Source organism: Falco biarmicus, chromosome 8, assembly GCF_023638135.1.
Source record: "Falco biarmicus isolate bFalBia1 chromosome 8, bFalBia1.pri, whole genome shotgun sequence".
Classification (NCBI taxonomy): Eukaryota; Metazoa; Chordata; class Aves; order Falconiformes; family Falconidae; genus Falco; species Falco biarmicus.
This window is the reverse complement of record NC_079295.1, coordinates 9,161,744-9,177,724: the sequence shown is the minus strand read 5'-3', so window position 1 is coordinate 9,177,724 and position 15,981 is coordinate 9,161,744. Positions and strand designations below refer to the sequence as shown.

Below are 15,981 nucleotides of genomic sequence, written 5' to 3'. Positions count from 1 at the left end.
GGAGGAGTGTCTTAAACTGGCTGCTGAGAAACATCATCCCTGCCTGCTTCCCTCCCTCTTCCCCACAGCTTTAGCTGATTGGAAACCATGCTGTCCCGAAGGGCCCACCACAGCAGAGAGAGACAGAGAATAACAAGAGTTTGCATCGTGTACCTCATGGGCTTTTTGGTCACTACAGCAGGGCTTTGCCGTGTTGGCTGAATTAAGGCATCACAGCTGTGCTGCTGTCACTTTGCTGTGTTGAATAAGGCTCAAGGTCTGCAAAGATGCCTGGGCTGCAATGCCAGTCCTGCCCAGCTCGCCCAAGGTCCACTGTGGTGGCTCCAATTCATCTCCTCATTCTCCACCCATCTGCCCCATGCCACCCAGCCTGGGAAACCATTCTGAGGAGCAGCCCTGTGTTCACCAGCACAACTGACTGGCTTCATTGCATCTCTCTGGGCTCACATCCCACCCAACCTTGTCACACCCCGTGCTGGGCTCTCTCCTCAGGAGCGCTCACCCAAACATGCACCCAGCCTGTATGCCCACTAAAGGACATTTTGCCATTGGTAATGAACAACTTGGCACTGAACCACTGATGGCGACCAGCCCTGGAGCCTCTCCTTGCTTCACAGAAAATGTGGCCACAGCAAGCTGAGCAAGGCATGCATGGGAACAAGTGGAGGCAAGGGAAGAAAGTGTGCAGACCTTTTATCTTTTGAGAGGCTGAATTTCCTCCTCAGCCTTGACTTGGCCCCTGAGCCATTTTGGTGGAGACTGCCATCACAAACAATGTGCTGTGTCCTCCTGACTGGGGTCCGAGCAAGAGTTGAAATCCCTTTCGTTAGCAGACTGGGTTTTCTCCTCTGGTTTTCAGGAAAGAAAAAAGGAGCCCAAGGGCAGACCACGACAAACGGAGTCTCCTCTGCCTGTCTTCCAAATCCTCCAGAGATAGAATTTCATCCTCATCATGATATAGAAACAATATTTATCTCAGCTGCAGCCAATATACAGCATCTGTAGCATGGTGTGTGTGTCTGTCATACATCTGGATACCTGGGATGACAGAGATGAGTTCAAACACAGCCCTGTAACACGAGTCTAGCAGGAACTGCTGGCCATCACCCAAGGTAAATGGCCAGGACCATCCATACGTGGTGTGAAGGCGGTGTTCAGCCGCTTGTCTAACTACACTCACGCCACGCTTGCCAAAGCAAACGGGCTGCTTTGACCCTAGCTGAGATTCTCAGCACAACCCTCTACAAGCAAGCTGCAGTGAAACTTGAATCATCCTGAAATACAAATAAAGTCAATGAGATGGGAAAGCCCCAAGAAACTGTGCTCCGTGCTGAACACTGGACAACCACAGCCTGGCTTGTACCCCCTCCTTCCTGAAGACACTCATATTTTCTGTAGCAGAAAAGATCCTTAGTATGCGAAACGCCACACAATTCTGCAAATGTGTTTTTTTCCAGGAAATGAGAGGTACTCGTTGGGTTGGGGGAAGAAATTACGTAAGGTAGGCTACCGATGCTAGTCAATACTGTCCTTGTTAGAAAGTTTTCTACTGGGAAATGATGTTCTGTGGAGTTACCTTGCTTTTTGAGATCACCGTGTCAGTACAGCTTGATTTTACCAGAGTTTACGTGCTTAATTTTATCCAAGTATTTTGCCTTTTTCATTTACGTTTTGCATAAGCTTAGATAATCTGAATTAACATAAAAATGTAGTTCAGACAATTTTTATCAGTGAATTATTTTTCCTCATTGATAAAAAGATTGCTTTGTGGGCAAATTTCACAGTCCACTTTGACATGGAAGGGAAACAAATTTTCCTTCAAATTCCTTTTCAAATTATGAAATTTTTCATAGAAGACAACATCTGGTTCCCACATGTATCTGATTTTTACCATGATGAAGCCTTCGGTATGGTGTCTCTTCACATCACACAAGATTAACTCAAATTGGCTTGGATGGGAACAGTCCATGAAGGCCCAGAGCTAGATGGGAGAAAAAGCAAAAAGGCAACCAAGAGAGTATACTGTTGGCAGAGCTGGTGGATTCCATTGGGAGGTCAGTGTTAGGTCTGACTTTTTTTTTTTTTTTTTTTAACATCTTTACTAATGACATGAAAATGCAACATGATATGCCAGTAAAACAAGGAAAAAAAAAAAAAAAAAAAGAGAAACCCCCCAAAACCTAGTGAGGAAGATAACAAAAATGTAGTATTTCCATAAGGTTAGACAACACCTGAAATAGCACGGTCCCTTCTGGGCACCTAACACTATAATTTCCAGGGAATTCATAGAAGAGCGACAGAGATGGTGGAGATGGAGCTGTTGAACTTGGCTCAAGGAAAGGTTAGACAGAGTAACAGGCTGTGAGTGCTTAAAGAAAATAAACACCCAGGGAGAAATCCTGACCTTGTTGAAGCCAATGTCAAGACTTTCATTGACTTCAGCAGAGCCAGGATTTCACACTGAGGAGGAAGTGGAATTTTTTAGTGGTGGAAAAGTCTAGATGCAGGAACCATGGGATGAAAATAGAGGAGGCAAACTGCAAGTTCAGTATCAAGGGAAAACAGGCAAGAAACTTCAGCTTTGTTTAAAGGCAGCAAAATCCAGAGTGCCAGCTAACTGAGGCAGAAAGAGCCAACTGCAGTTTTGTAACCCTCTAATTAAAACAAGGTTAAATAAAACTAGTGTTACATATTCTGTTCTGAGAGAGGAAAATTGGATGCTAACAAAAGCAACACTACACCCCCTGCAGCCAGACTCCCAACTGTAGCAAGAGACAGCATCTCCCCAGTTCAATCACAGATGGTTTTATATGGGAAATGTAAATAAGACATTACCATCTGGTTAATAAAACGCACATCTAAGATTTGACTACACGTCCCCAGATGTAAACATTTAAAAATACGTTTCTCTTTAATGCTTTAAGGCTTTCAACCAGTACGCCCAAGGAGGAAGAAATCCCATTGACATAAAAAGCATTGAACAGAACCACAAAATGTCCTATTTGTCAGTCCTATAAATTATTAATTTATAGAAGATGTTACCACTATCTGTGGAAATACAACCAGGCTCTACTGCCAGAGTGTATAGTACACTGCTCAATATCTGATGAAATCTAGAGGCTATTGGAGAAGCTAGCTTCTGAAATGTATAGCATATGCAAAATACAAGGCATAAGGCAAGCTATTTTCAGAAAATGGTAACTTTGCTGGAAAAGTCTGCTTTGGAGATGGAATCTGTTTATGCATTTGAGTTGAAATTGTCAACCAGTTGTTTGTTATAAAGGGAAAGACATTCTTGAGGAAGTGGAAACACTGCTGGGTTTTTTTGTTGGTTGTTTTTTTCTAAAGGACATTTTTCTGCCCAAACCAACATCCTATTAAAATAAAACTGAAGATGACTGACTAATCTTAACATCAAAAGAAAAGGGTTTTTTCCAGGTTGCACAGAAAATCTGGAGTGACTTACTTAAAGGAAAGGGTTTTGTCTTTCTCCTTTTCTTGCAAAGAAACTAAGGAATTTCCAGTTTGGCTTGGCCACCTACCGAGGTAGTCCACTACATCCATCTTCCCAGTGAATGGTAACTCCAGCTCTGCCAACACCTCCTACAGTTTTCCCCATCAAGAAGGGTTTTTTACTCATGATTAACATTAGAATAAATGACCGAGATGAACGATAGAAAGCCATTTAGATGAAGGAAAATGGGCATAACCCAACACCCTCTTGAGTCAGAGGAGAGTCTAAGTGATTGCAGGAGATTAGACTCTTTGAGGCAACCAAACAGAAATGAGAAAACACAGCCCTGAACCCCCACTCCCACCACACTAGCTGTTGGAGTCTGCTGCCAATTTTTATCTTTATAAAGGGGCTGACTTAGCAAGAGGCCTGCCAGAATGCAAAAGAAGGTAAGATAGCATCGCTCAAAATTTCTGTGTGCATGCAAAGAGGAAACACACTTTAGCAAGAATATTAAGAACCTGGCAATTTCACATGACATAAATAACTAGAGTTACTCTCCCGTACGTGTGTGTTCTGGAAGTAGCTTTAGCACTATATACAGTGGTGGTACATACATACAGCAACTGCATTGCCTGTTACAGAACTCTTCCCATCTTACTCAAGCTTTGTATGACTGGGGTTTTATCGTCTTTCCAACCACCATGAGTGACAAAGCTGTGGAACAACAGCTTGTCTCCACTGTGTGTCCCAAGGATCCCCACTGAAAATGAAGCAACAAGAATTTGGCTGTCCAAGTGGAAAATCAAGAGAAAAGTAAGAGATTTCTCCTGAGGACCACACAGGAGGTTTCTAGCAGGGTGTGATTCAAATCCAGACCTTCTGACCCACCAACAAGGCCATCACAAATTGTTTGCCTCCTGAAGGTGTAAGCTTTATTACTGTGAGACTATGTTACCAGGATAGGACAAAAATCAGATGTTACCGAAGACTCTAGCAGAAAGGCACAAGGAATCAATGCTGTGTATTTATCGTATTTGTGAAAATATCCTTCAGTTTTATTTCCTTTTCTAATAAAAAAAAAAATAAATCTAATAGCAGACTGACATCATTCTACTGCTTTCAGGTATAAGCTCTTCATGCGTATGAGGGGCACCAGTGAGGGTCTTGGGCTTCATGGTCAAGAGCTGATCGAAGTTTGGACCCCATTGTTCCAGACAGACCTTGGAGAGCTCCCACAAAACCATGGCACCCCAGTGCTCGAGCTGGCATTTTAATTATCTCAATAAAAACCTCCATTTAGGCATTAGAATTTCAAAAGGACATCTCTAAGTAATCCAACAATACCATCCTGCCAGCTGGGCACACAGTTTGTTGAGAACAGTGGGAAGGAACCCAACAATACAATGGCTGCCTTGAAGCATGGCTAGTGTCCAGCTGACAAACATCAGGACCTGCATTTCTGGCTGGAGCTTGAAGAACCATGGTAATGTCACTGACTTTCCTTGGAACAGGTGAAACACCACCAAGGGCTTGCTTACCCTTGCAACCTACATGGGGTTGCTTTGCTAGTAAAGCAGGTGAAAACTATTTTCCTTTTCCAGACCAAATTGCTCTTTAAGTCGTTGTACATTTACAGAAAGCCTTTATCTTTTGATTTAAGTTTTATAGTCATTACATTTTCATTAAAAGGAAGCTGAAAATGTTTACTGACATGAACCATACTTGCTTTGTGCCTTTTCAAGTACCAGAAATGTTCCATTGCAGACACCCTTTGAAATGTTTTCCTTTTTCCTGCACACTCTTTAAAGCTATGTCAAGTTTCCTCATATTTCTTATCAGCTGCCTGGCATGGTGTAATGTTTGCATTACATAGCAAGAGGGTTATTATATTTTATGTAAGTCCTCAAAACTTTAAGAGTGGAGAGGAAGGGCTGGGGCCACGGACTTGCATTATCACAGGGCAGTCTTCCTGCGTTGATCACAGCCAAGGACACACACACAGGAGCTTCTCCAGTCTTCCCCAAAACTAACTCAGCCATGAAGGAACCACGGCTGGACTGGGTACCGATTCAGGAGGCTGCCTTTTCCCAAATAATACAAAGAAATCTGCCATTCTAATGAGGGGAATCATATCCCTTTCTCTTCAAGAATTCCCAAACTTATTTTCCTTTTCATCCCTATGTGTCTCCCCCAAACATTTCCCCAACTAGTGCCCCTTTTGCCTCCAAAGCCAGATGCTTGAGACGGGGGACCCTGGCTCACTGTGCTGAGTGGGCCACCAGCGGACTGGTTCAACCCCTCTGCTTACCTTCTCATCAAGCTTCACCAGGACCACAGATCTTTGCAGTTCTCTGCAAGGTCATCCTCTAGCTTTTCGCAGGGAGGTGGCAGGGGAAGGAGGTGACCTGAAGTGTTTCCTGGTTTCTTTCCCACTCCTCCAGCAAACTGTCTCCAGACTGTCTGGCAGAGCATGAGCAGAAAGTCCTTGTGAAGCAACTCAGACAGCGCTGGAGCATGTATGGAAAGGAGGCCTGGAGCTGTGTGCAGAAGAGGCATGGAAAATGTAAGTGAAAATAGAAAACCAGGAGGGGAGGTGAAGGAGCCCTCCCCTCCTGACTGCTGAAGCTCTGTGCATTGGTAAAGACTATGGACACCTGTGTCCAGAAGGAAAGGACATGGACAACCACCTCCAGCTGCAGAGGGAAGGGAGGGTTTGTAGAGCATTTCCCAGCAAAGGAGGACAAAAGGAGATGGCACGCCTGGTCCCCTGATGTGCTCACAGGGAGTGATGACAGTCTCAGTGGTAGGGTCTGGGTTTTAAATAGCCTCTTATGGGGCTGTGAGTCAAGACTACAGGGCCTTCTGCTAAATTTATGGGACTAACATCTCAGGTGCAGACAAGCTGGAGTGGAAACAGTGAATCTGAAAAAACAATTAGGAAGGGAAATGGGCTGCTCTTTCCTTAATTAGGGGGAGTGTGAGGATCGTTAGCTCCCCTCTCCCATGGAAGCAATGCTTACTAACACAGGTGCTTGCCAACTCCCCTCCCTGCTCTGCTCTGCGGCTTTGGTGTGAGCTGGCAGTGCTGGTGTGCATGAAAAGAGGGAGCTTTGTTGCATTTTCAGGGTGTCCCAGCACATTGCACAGAGCCCGGCCTAAAGGTCTGTGCTGGGAAGCACTGGTGGGGTGGGTGGGGCGAGCAGCCCACTGGGTGCCCAGGGCACATTAAGCAGCGCTGGGAGAGGCTGGTGACTCAAGCACCCACCACCACCTGGCATCACACAGCCATGGTGGTGCAATGGCAAAAGCTGTAGTTAATATGGGCAACAGCTGAACCCTGTTCCTGGAAACTTGGTGCAAGATAAGGATCCTTGGTAGCAACACACAAGGTCCATGTGGTGTCTGTGCACCACCTCAGTTTCCTGGAGGAGTTCAAACCAGCCTCAAAGTATTATTCTAGCACAGTTTCTTGTGTATAAATAATTGTAAAATGCTTGCTTTAAATACCCTTCTTAAAAAAAAAAAATATAAAATGAAATAACCCTCCAAACCCCACTACTGCTTATTGCATCTTTAGCAAAATATTTTCTTAACCTTTCCTACCTTCAGCCTTGGGACTTCTGCTAGCTGAGCAAACTTCTCTCCTCCCCGTACCCCAGCCTGCCTGTTCTCCTGCAGGGCAGCAGGCTGCTTGCTTGGTGGTTAATAAGTTACATAGGACTGTAGGAATGTCAAGATCTGGGGGCAAAAGAAGGTGGAGGGAAGAAAAGAAGCTTTTTAGATTTGTAGTCCTATCACAAGCACTTGGTTTTACATCCACAAGTGTCAGTAAGAGAAGGGAAAAGTTCATAGATGGTTTACTGACATGCAGCATATTTGACTTGCAAGTCTTGTGACCTTGGGCAGGGCTGAAGGGCTGCTCCAAGAGTCCTGGGCACAGGAGACCTCCATTGTTTGTAACTGTCAGTTACCAGCCAGTTCTGTGTTGGGAATGGGCTGGACATCATAACAGAAGGGTCAAGGGGTCATTTCTTCTTTTCCTTGGGTCTCAGCTAGCTACTCAGGTGTCCTGACATGGGAGCAGTACCACATCAATCCCAGAAGCATCCAAACTTCAGCCCTGAAGGCAGCGGAGAAAGTATCCAAAAGCCTCAAGCTCACCAGCGAAGGCATCACCTCTAGCTGAAGAGTGCTGCAGGGAGGAGGCACCTTTTGGGAGGCTCTCGGGGCATGGAAATAGGGTTACCTACATGATGCCCAGAGGTGAATGAAGCTTCCCCTGGGGACAAAGGAAGGATCTCTTCCCTTTTCTTCCTGGGTGATTAACATCCCTGACCTGGGACTCTGGCTCTTCCCAAACTGGCCACCCTCCAGGGCAGCAGGGCTACAGCCTGTGACCAGTGAGACTTGACGCCTCAAACTGAATCAGCCCACTTTTTAAGTCAACTTATAACTCATTTTACAGCTCTAGCATTTGCCCCGTTTTGTTCCTAAAATTGTCTGGTTAGCAAATCCCAAGACAGAGCTGTCAGTCTGCCCCCGGCCATCTCTGCTGCTGCACATGAATGGGGACAGACTCATTTTGAAGTGTTCCTGGGGTAAGGGTGACCTACTTTCATGGCTGCGGGTACAGTTCATTACAAATTCCTAATGATCTCATTGTTCCATTAAATGAAGGTTGCCACCTGTCCCGAAGACTTTAGATCAAGCTGGGATTAACATATCTGCTGACCCATTTCCCCCTTTTGTAGGACACAGCCCCATGATCAATAGAGTTTTTTTTCAGACCGTCCAAGGTTGAGCCTTAGCAGTGATGTGGTGCTGAGTCCCATTAACAGAGGATGCTGAGCAGCAGGCCTCCTGCTGGTGCTGGGCACTGCTGAAAATCCTGCCCAGCCAATTTGGGCATCAGATTCCACCTGCCTAGATCCCATCAGAAAAAGAAAAGGTCAAACCCTATGCACATAATTTACTAGGGGGAAAAAAAAAGGAAAAAAAAAAAAAAAAAGCAGAAGGGAATTGCCGAGGTTGCATTTAGGGCAAATGAAATCCTTCCAATTTAAGAGAGAGTCTGTAAGAGACTCTATTAAGGACCTGGAGGCTGCCTTCAATTTTGCTCTGGGCAGCCATCCCTACTGCGATAGTACAACAAGAAAAAAGCCTGGGTTAGCACCCAGCAGCCATCCTGGCTTGTGGACCCTCGCAGGGACGCTGGTCTGACAGGTTGTCCCAGTGCAGGCAGCCCCACTGGGCTGGCAGCAGGGTGCAGGCAGCCCCCCCCTCTGCCTCCCTGAGGACCGAGCTCAGCGGCCGAGAGGGCTGGAGATGGCAGGTTGGAAGCACAAGCTGTGCAGCACAAGGAATAAAACAAATAAAGAAAGAGAGAGGAATAAATTCCCATGGACAGGCTCAGCAAGCGCACTGCAGCCAAATGACCTCAAGTGCACCACTTTCTTCTCTCGCTCGAGGAAGGCAGAAGTACAGCTGCATTTTTCATAAATAGGAACACCCTAGCTTGATGTTTTTTAAAGCTGTCTAGACAGTAGAGCAGGACCTTATTTCAAGTCACATAATCACTTTCCCATTTTTCTTTGCAGCAGAGGACGTTTTCCAAGATTAGATAGAAGCTGGTGGAGCAACATGTTATTAACCTTGGGTGTGCCTCCCTGCTTTAGGCTCTCCTTGTCCGAGCTGGAGGTGCCTTTCTGTCTGATCACGTCTCCCCTTTATTCCTGCCTTCCCCCTTGACAGAAAAGCTTCTTCTTCCACTAGCTTGCAAAAGTTCGATAGAATTACACATGGGCTGCAGACAACTAGGAGCACAGAGGGTGCTGCTGTAAAATGCCAGACCCCTTTAGCAGAATTCTAATATTATCTTGTGCTTCCCAGCATGGTGCTGATGCCTCCACCTGAAAATAGCAATGGAGGAAAGAAAAGAGCTTTACAGTGACCTCCACCAGGCCAGCGTGCCGCAGGCTGTTGGAAGGAGGTGGACAAAGCTGCTAACTGTGAGAGATGGTGCCGAGCCAGCTTTTCCGGGGAAGGCTGCGCTCAGCAGCAACGCATCCCTCCAGCACTCTTTGTATCGTGCAGCCTGCGCCTTCCAGGGCTGAGCATCCCTGAGCATTTTGCTGTGCACTTCTCAATCCTTTTGCTTTTCTGTGTGAAGACTGCAGCCCATTCCCACGGAGTAGAGGAGGCAAATAAAATACCCATGTGCCATTTGCCTGCAGCACATGGCCTGACCCAGCAGCAATGACTCGTCTCTGCTGCCTGGGGAGAAGGAGCCACAGTGGAGATGGTACACAGGGCACTTCTGCTGCAGAAGATACTCCTTTAGGGCCAAGGACGAGACTTTCTGAATGTGAATAGTATGATACGGACTTGTATCATACCATTAGCATCCTGTACCTGACACGGACCACTTACTGTGGTGACACACAGCGGTCTGTGCTCAGCTTATCTGGGGGAAGCAGAGTCCAGCTCAGCTTGTTACACTGAATTAAGTCGGCAAAAGCTGAAGACAAATAGACCATCACAAATGAGATTATTTCAGTTTAGAGTGCCAGGATAAAAGGTTTGCTGCCCTGCCAGAAAAGGACCAGTTCTGTAGGATAAAAATGTAGTGGTTTGGGGGGGAGGTGGGGAGGTGTTTATAGCTGAAGAAAAGGGTGCTTTGCTTGCCTGGTGTTACAAGAGCAATGCTGACCCTCTCCCTAAGCACTGCCTACGTAGGGTTACCTGTTGGGACTGAAGCATGCAGACTGAGAGAACTGCCCTCCATCCCACCTCACTAGAGCATTGCCACGTCTCCCTGCGGCTGTTAAAGTGATTAGCCATGCACAGTAGCAAGCCTGGGCAGGGATATCTTTTCTGCTTGCTTAGCGTTTTGCTTTAGAGGATGCAGACCCTGACTTTGGGAATAATTTCAGCTCGTGAGTATCCGGTTATTTCTCTGCTCCCTAAAGCAAGCACTTAAAATCAGCCAGGGGAGCTGTCTTTCCTTAAACAAATCCTCTACTGCTATGCAGAAAGTGAATACATGAGCTGCCTGATATTAATGCTTTACTTCACAATTTACATATCAAGTGCTTTAATGAATTGTTTTCAGTATCATTGTCCTTACCATGAATAAACTTAAAAGTAATGGATTTGTAATTAATTAAAGTTCAATTACAATAGTTTGTCATTTTATTATTTGCAATTATTACCATAAAGGTAATAAAAATTGCAGGATGTCACAACTGAATACAAATCCCTAATCAGAAGCAATCAACTCATGCCGTAACCTTGAACAAGGGTGATTTTATTAATGCACCAACTCTGGAGCCCAAGCCGCTGCCTCGCGGGTGGCACCTGCAGTATCCTCAGCCCTGGTCGGGGCCACGTGGTGCTTTGGGTGGTCATGGTAGGATCCTCTTGCCCCTGACCTTGGGCAGCCCTGACCATTCCTCCCCTTTGGATCTCTTTCTCCACACGCTAGGTGGTCAGCTACAGACTAAAGAAGCTTTTGCCCACCTCCTGTATGTTCTCCTTGAGCACGCTGATCTACTAAAGCAGTTATCCACCATAATTCTTATTAGCTATCATTTCTTCCAGGTCCTTTGGATGAGTTCTTTATTTCTATCAGGTTTAAAACTCTGCATTAAATTCTAATTTCTGCATCATAATTCTTCTGATATTTAATTTTCAAACATTTATTTTTTTTTTAATATTATGAAAGGTCATTCCTAAACCACCCCAGTATTACGCCTCTGACTTGGTTACTCCTGCAGCGGAAATCCCTTTGCTCTGAAGTATGATGGATAAAAGGAGAAGAAGCGTTAAATTATACCTGAGTTTGCTTCTGCTGCTTCTGTCCCTATGACTATTTCCAGGACTCACAATACCCGTGTTCAAATGCAGTTAATTATTCCCACTTGAGGGAGCAAGATAATACGTTTTCTCATCTCTGCATCTTGATAGGCTCCAATCCTACCCATGACTCCTTGGCACATTTCCTTTAACTTGGCCTGATATCTTAAAAAACCATGTTTTAGAGCAGTTTTCCACTGGCCAGTCTCAAGACATCTTCAAAAGGCATGAGAACTGCACCCAGAGCAGCAATTAGGCTGTAATTAAGTGGAGACTCTCCCAGTGAATGCTCTCAAGGGGCTATATTCATGATGTGGGAGGGGGTCTTCAGGTTGGCTTGTCCCATCCTGCTAAATTTATCCCTTCTCACCATCCCTTGTCAATCTTTTCCATAGCCACAACCCTCAGCTGGGTTTCTTCTTTGAAGTCCATGAATTGGTTGGGAAGGAGTAATTCCATTTTTATTCATTTCCTAGGGAGAGCATATGTGTATTTGCCTGTGCTCCCTTAATCATTACTGAATGTATTGGCCAACTTCATGCAAAACCCAACAGAAAGAAAGAGATCTTGTTGTCACTCTGTGCCTACAAGTTACATGAAAAACAGGCAGCTGGGAAGAGGCTTTTTTTTTTTTTTTTTTTTTGATGTTCCCAAATCAGTGAGTGACTTTGACCGGGCTGGAGAAACTCAACACGCATCTGGACTCAAGGCAGACCGCACGCCTCCAAGCCATCATATTTCACACACGAAACATCTCTGCTGCTTCTGGTTGGGAACTCAGCCACCACTTCATAAATCAACACCCCTGCTATCGCCTTTGCTCTGCCAGCAGACGGGTTGATGTGAAACAATACAGTCCTGGAGGCGTCAGCTTCCTTGGGTTATCTTAGTGGAAGGCTAACATCAGAGACCCACTTTATCCGCTGGGGCAGTGGTATTCTCAAGCTCTTCACCTCCAACTGAAATTCCCTTGCACAACACCTTGAGAGGTCTAAACAGCCTCTACTTTTAAGCTGTGATACATCAGCATTTTCAAAAAGCTTAAGATCTCTTTTATCTTAGCACTTCCACCTTAGGGAGGTTTGCAGATACGTTCCGCTTTAGGCATGCAATCTCTCAGTTGCCTTGGCATGAGCTGAGACTTAGGCACGTACATAAAAACTGCAGAATCGAGGGGCTAAAGTTAGGTGAAGGGTAGAAAACAAAGCCACCATAGTCCTGGGAGTTTTGCATTTCTTGTAAATATGCTTGCAAAACCACTTAGCAAATGAATGTTAATTGTTCTGCAAAAATCCCACCCTGTTGAAAGAGAAGGGGGGGGTGTGTGTGGTGTGGGGAGCGGGAAAGCCCTAGGTAGATGTTGCCAATTTTTCCTTTGACCCCTCAAATAAAATTCAGGTGATCTCATCCCACATTGATCAGCAGAGACCGAGTAAGAAAATAAAAAGGAAATTACTTCATCTTAAGTGCCTATTAACTGATGTTAGGCGATAGAAAAAAAAGCTCCGTTTGACAGTAAAAATCCATGTGACGAGCCCACGAATACCAGAACAAGCTGGGTATGGCTGGAGCTGTCAAAATCATGTAACTGCAAACCTTTAAACCAATTTAAGTGCCTTCAGTTGGGTTTGCGAGACAATTACACCCCGAAAAAACCATTTACATGAAAAAGGCTGAAGGCCTCCGCTTTTGTTGCTTTTCCAGCCCAAGGCTGGTGGAGCCGGGAGTATTTGACACACGCTGCAGCTGCTAGGGTAGCAGAAATAGATAAAACTTGACAAATTAACACAGCATACGCCGAAGAAAGAAAAGGGATCTTTGGAATTCAACCATGCGGCTGCAAGGATGCTGAGCCCCAGCTTAACTCATAGCGGTGCTCTGGCTTTTTGACTTGTCCTCCCCACTGCATCTGGTCTCAGCGAGGTGAAATGCAGCAGCAACGCTGGCTGAGAGGCGAGGAGCAGGGATGGATTTGAGTGTTATCCTCACCTGGGGCCAAAAGCAGAGTGAGCCTCAAAAACTAAGCGCATCTCTTGGGATTCAGGGATTATCGAGGTGATTCGGAAACCCCCACTCCAGAAATGCCTTAACTCCAGCATTTTTGCAGTTGTTTCAGGCGTGTTTCCGCAGAGCAAAGTAATTATGGTGTATAAAAACAAACTGAAATGATTATCGTAAGCCAACGCATATGCAAGAGCAAGGAGTCACTTTGGGGAGAGTTCAGGCATTAACTGCTGAACTTGGTCTGACCTACTGGCTGCACGGACCGGTGACTCCTAAAGCCACCAAGGCGGAGGATGAGCATTCTTCTGGCTCTTCTTTTCTCTCCTTGAGCCTTCCAACAAGAACTCCTCAATTTTTTAAAGCCTTCCTTGATGAAGGTGGCTTCTGCCTATCCTCTGCCTCGCCCAGCAGCCCCACATCAGATGTTGTTAAGGTGGGAGTGAAACTTCTTCCTCCCTCATTTTTCCAGGGTTTTCTGTGCCTGTAATTTTTTAGTTAATCCATTGTTCAAGCCATAACCTTGGCTCTTGTTGTGGAACAAAGAGGAAATGGGGTGGCTTGACAGTTTTGCTGCTTTCCTCTCCCCGTATTTAGACTTTCATAAATGACCTTGTCAAAGCTGTGCCTCGCACTGCCACAATGCTAATTGTTTGCGGTATGGATTGATGATACCGTATTAAAGCCACTTGGCAAGGATAAGGTTTGACTTTCTGTGTGCAGATGAACAGCAGCATGCATGCTTCAGCAGAAAGAGAGCATCTTAGCCTGCCTCCATATCTGGCCACCAGTGCTTCTGCAAGCCAACATCTCTGTGGCTGAGTATGTAGCATCATCTCAGGGTATCCTGGAAAATGGAAAATGTTCTCCTCCCTGAGACAAACCCTCTCTTTCAGACCTGCTTCTTTATATGGAAATACTCATCAAGTTCCTTAAAATACAAACAAACAGGAAATTCTTCATATGCCACTAAAATAGAGTCAAAATCCTCACAAGATTGACACAAAGGTAAACAAAACTTGGACAATGTAAAAAAAAAATAAAATTACTGCAGACCTCACCAAGTAACTCAATTTTTTATTTTTTTTAAAAGTAAAATAGATTCATCTTTCCTTATTTTGCCCTTCATTGCTCCAATTAAAGCTTTGCCAAACTTTGTGGCAGTTCTGATCTCCAAGAAAGGGACCCATATGACAATCTCTTATTTTTTGAAAAAGCAAGCTCTGTGATCACTCCCTTTCTGTAACCATCTTTGGTTCATCACCTATGTCACTCAGTTTCCAGACAGCAGAAGCCAAAAAGAGGAGCTGTAAGCACGTAACTCTCTTCTGGCGATTCCTGCCCTGGGAAGGTGTGACTGGGAGGGACTGCACAACAGCTCATGAGCAGATGGAGGAGACGGATCAGCTGCAGAGCTGGGAGGAGCCTGGGGAGCATCTAACTCCACATGTCCCATTACGTCTCTCAGCACTAAACAGTTCCAGCCCATGGTGGTCATGCTGTGAGGTCTGCACAGGTTCATGCAATGAGGGCTCCACTGAGGGTTAGTAAATACAGAGCAACTACCAGACCCAGAGCAGATGTTTCTGTGGGATAATGCCTTAAAAGTAACATCACCCCTTCACAGTCATCCCCACAAGTCCTATCAAGCCTGGCATGGGTAGTGTAGACTGGGGCTGGGTGTTTCTGAGAGACCTTGCATTACCATAATCCCACAAAGACTCTCTTCTTTCTTTCTTTCAAGTATCCTCTGTCAAAACTGCGTGAGGTTTTCACTTTCTTTTGGCAGGGAAATTTGAAGACCTGTGCAGATTCCCTCATGCCGTGCGGGAGAGGGAAGCGATGACTGATCGATCTAGGTTTCTCCCATCAAGAGCACCAAAGGAGGTACCAGAAGTATCCATCTTCTGGAATAAGGTTAATTACAGAAGCTCAGCTTGCACACAGAGGTCCCACCAGTCAGCACAAGATAAGCAGCCTTGGGAGTATAAATTATTACAGATGATAAGGCAGAATTTTCCCTTAAACAGCTTTGTACATATGTTCCTAAGATTGACTCCAGAGACGCCTGTCATCAGATGTCAAACAAGAAACAACAAAAATTACAGAGAATTAATTTCTTGTCTTTTTTCTTGCAAGCATATGACACTTTCTCCCCTATTTAAATTAACTGAATTATTTCAGATTTTAACAAGATGTGGCTAGATTACAGGACCTGGGAATCAGAACTGATGCCCAGTCACCCATGCTTGATCACAGCAGGCAGCAAGAGTTTCACCACTCCATCATGTCTGCAGAAATGGGGGCTGGTTTTAGCTCTAGAAATAAGAAAATTACAGACACCGATTGGTACAGTTTTTGTTGTGACTATCTCCTCTGCAAGCGGTGTATAAACAGGAAACCATGGCCACATGGCAGGGAACTGACTCAATACTGGTGAATACTGATAGAAATCAGGTCATATTGACATCCTTTGTTTATTCACTGCTTTGTTAACACTGTTTATCTTCAATGTCTTGGCCACATATTTGGAAAAACTCTCACTTCACCACCCATCAACCACTCCTGTCCCCCCAAAACCATGCGACAGCGAGTCCCTTGCCTCTAACCATCAGCAGTATAAGCTCCTTCAAACCCAAACCTAAGGGTGATGTGCATTTCTGGGGTAC

At 45.2% G+C, this 15,981-nt stretch overlaps 1 long non-coding RNA gene across 1 annotated transcript in view; it reads right to left on the bottom strand.

The window, feature by feature from the left end:
* The window catches only part of LOC130154262 (uncharacterized), a 79,816-nt gene that overhangs the window by 30,174 nt on the left and 33,661 nt on the right, over positions 1-15,981 (bottom strand). The window contains exons 5-6 of the long non-coding RNA XR_008823663.1: positions 7,061-7,195; positions 5,766-5,994 (exon numbers count right to left, since the gene is read on the bottom strand). This is a non-coding gene — a long non-coding RNA (uncharacterized LOC130154262). The remainder of the gene's footprint in view (positions 1-5,765; positions 5,995-7,060; positions 7,196-15,981) is intronic.